Raw genomic sequence first — 3,041 nt, 5'->3', positions numbered from 1 at the left:
ATACACAAACATAACAAGTGGAAATATAATTCCCCTTTAATTTATTTAAAAGATAATGATTTTTTTGCACCTGGTAAAAGTACAATAGGAGGGAAATGGATAAAACAAGATAATATGCAATTACGACACATAATTAAAGAGGGGAAATTGAAAACACTAGCAATATTACAGAAAGAAAATGATTGGATGGATTTGAATGAGTGGCGATACCTGCAGCTTAGACATTTCGTCTCAAGACTACCACAACCGCTTAGAGATGGAGAAAATTTGACTGCCTTGGAGCGGATATGTGAGGGGAAATCCCCAAGGGCAGGTATTGCCCAGTTTTATAAGGTCTTGAGACGGGAATGTGAAGCGGAGGTACCAACTTTCATTAAAAAATGGGAAGAAGAGATAGGAGCACGGGGTGAAAACCAAAATATAGAAAAAATATTGAAGATGGTGCACAGATCCACAGAAAATAGTAAGATGATAGAAACAAATTATAAAATTTTAGTAAGATGGTATAGGACCCCAGATATAATGGCAAAGTACCAGGAGGGACAATCTGGGAAATGTTGGAGGAATTGTGGACAAACGGGAAGTTTGGCCCATATATGGTGGGATTGTCCCAAGATTAAAGAATATTGGAGAGAAATAATAAGATATATAGAAGTAATAGCTAAAATACAGTTACCTGAGAACCCATGGTTATGCCTATTCCATGCAGTAGATACCCCAATTAAGGAGTATAGGAATTCCCTCACAAGCTCATTAATAAACGTGGCAAAAAGCCTGATTCCGAAAAAATGGAAAGAAATAGAAGCACCCAAAGTAAAGGAATGGCTAGGAAAAGTTGAGGAAATGTATAGTATTGAAGGGCTGGGAATGGAGGAAGAAAGAGAAAGAAAGAGATTCCATGTGAAATGGAAATACTGGAAAATCTTTAGACAATCTATGATTTTTAACGAGGTAATGGGTCGGTAGGGTTGGGGAGAGGGGTGGGAGGGAGATATTTTAGAAGAACTCGAGAAGGAAAGAAAGAAAACCAGGATAATGTGAAAAATTGAAGGGCATGAATGTATTTTGGTCCTATGGTTTTCTTTTATAATACTTGATTATGTTTTGTACGCAACTTAAATGAAAAACTTAAATAAAGAATAATAAAAAAAAAAATTCCTACTTTAAAGCTATTGGCTACTAGCCTGAATGTAGTCCCATCGTAACGAAATTACGTCATCACGTTCTGAAAGATCGGATTTTTCAACAACTTTGTCCGACCGTGTGTATGCAACAGTTTCGGACAAGATCCGACAGACAAAATCCGACGGATTTGGTTGTCGAAATCTCCGACCGTGTGTACAGGGGATAACACCTAGGTAGTTAATCCCAGCCTGTTTCCATGTGTAAGGGAATTTCGTGCTTAGTTTCGCTTGTACGGAAGGGTCAACACCCAGCCCCATGATATAGGATTTACTCTCATTGATCTTATAGTAAGACAATCGATTGAACATATTTAGAGACTTGTGCACCGAAGCCAGGGAAGTTTCCACATCAGTAAGTATCATAATGATATCATCTGCTGTATGGGTAGATTTGGGTAGTGTGAATCCTTTAATATCTGGATGGGAGCGTATATAGATGGCTAGGGGTTCCATTAGTAAATGAAATATTTTTGGTGGAGATAGTGGACACCCCTGCCTAGTACCGTTGGAGATGGTGAATGGTTTGGACAATACCCCTGAGGTGTACTGTAAACCTGAGCTGAAGGCTTGGAGTACAAGGCTAATATAGCCTGTAGAATGGTACCTGAGAAACTAAACCTGCGAAGCACCTGGGTAAGATATTGCCAATGAATGCGATCAAAGGCCTTCTCTGCAACCAAGGCCAGCAGCAGAGAAGGCCTCCCATGCAACCTAGCAAGATGGATAATGTTTGTCAGCCTGCGAGTAGCGTCGGAGGTCTGACGTCCTTTGGTGAATCCCGTATGATCAGGATTAATGATAAGGGGAAGGAGATCTAGCAACCGGCAAGCCACCATCTTAGTGTAAACTTTTAAATCAATGTTGAGAAGTGATATAGGTCTGAAACTGGGGGGAGAGTTGGGTTCCTTCCCCGGCTTCGGCAAGGTCACAATAACAGAATTAAGCATTTCAGGGGGGAAGGAGGCAGAGGCAGCAGCAGTGGTGAAAATGTGTTCCATATATGGTCTCAATAGGAGTTTAAAAGTTCTATAATAGTCACTAGAAAATCCATCAGGACCTGGAGATTTATTAAGTGGAAGAGAATCAATCGCCTTGTGTATCTCTACAATGCTAAAAGGCTGGTTTAAAGATTTCAATTGTTCCTGCAAGATGTTAGGGATATCTAGCTTCTCTAGAAATAATTTGATGGCACCAGTATCTGGTTGGATGGTGTGTGGGTCGTCTTTTAAGCTATATAAAGAGCCATAGTAATGGCTGAAAGCATCAGCTATTTCTTTGTTGGTGGTAAAGTTTGTTTTTGTTGAGGGGGTGTATTATGTATGGAATCTTAGTTTTTTTTGTCATGTTCCCTTAATTCTATGTGCTAGATTTTTGCCTGCTCTGTTTCCCGTGGCGTAATAAGTAATTTTACGTTTTTTCGTAGCTTTTTCAAAGTTTTCCAGCAGTAGAAGCCTTAGATCATATCTCAATTGGGAAATTTGGTTGGAGATTGTAAGAGAGGGTTTTTGTTTGTTTTGGGTTTCTAGCGCAAAAATGTTATCCGTTAATTCCTTTACATGCCTGCGCTGCTGCCTCTTAGCCCTCGCCACCCAACTGTATGAAAATACCACAAATAAATGCCTTGTGTGCATTCCAAAGTACAAACTTGTCCTGCACAGAGGATTCATTATTATGAAAGAATTCTAATAGTTGGTTTTCGATAAGTAGCTTAGAGTCCTGTTGCTGCAAGAGAAATGAGTTCAGCCTTTATAATGAAGGGGTGTTATTAGAAGACGTCTTCCAAAGATAGGATTATGGACACGTGGTCAGACCCCGAGATGGTGTTTATGGTTGAGAATGACACATTAGCTAAGGTCT

Source organism: Lithobates pipiens, unplaced genomic scaffold (assembly GCF_037356315.1).
Source record: "Lithobates pipiens isolate NorthernLeopardFrog02 unplaced genomic scaffold, aLitPip1_a1.2 Scaffold_16, whole genome shotgun sequence".
Classification (NCBI taxonomy): domain Eukaryota; kingdom Metazoa; phylum Chordata; class Amphibia; order Anura; family Ranidae; genus Lithobates; species Lithobates pipiens.
The sequence above is the reverse complement of the archived record's forward strand: the minus strand, read 5'-3'. Positions refer to the sequence as shown.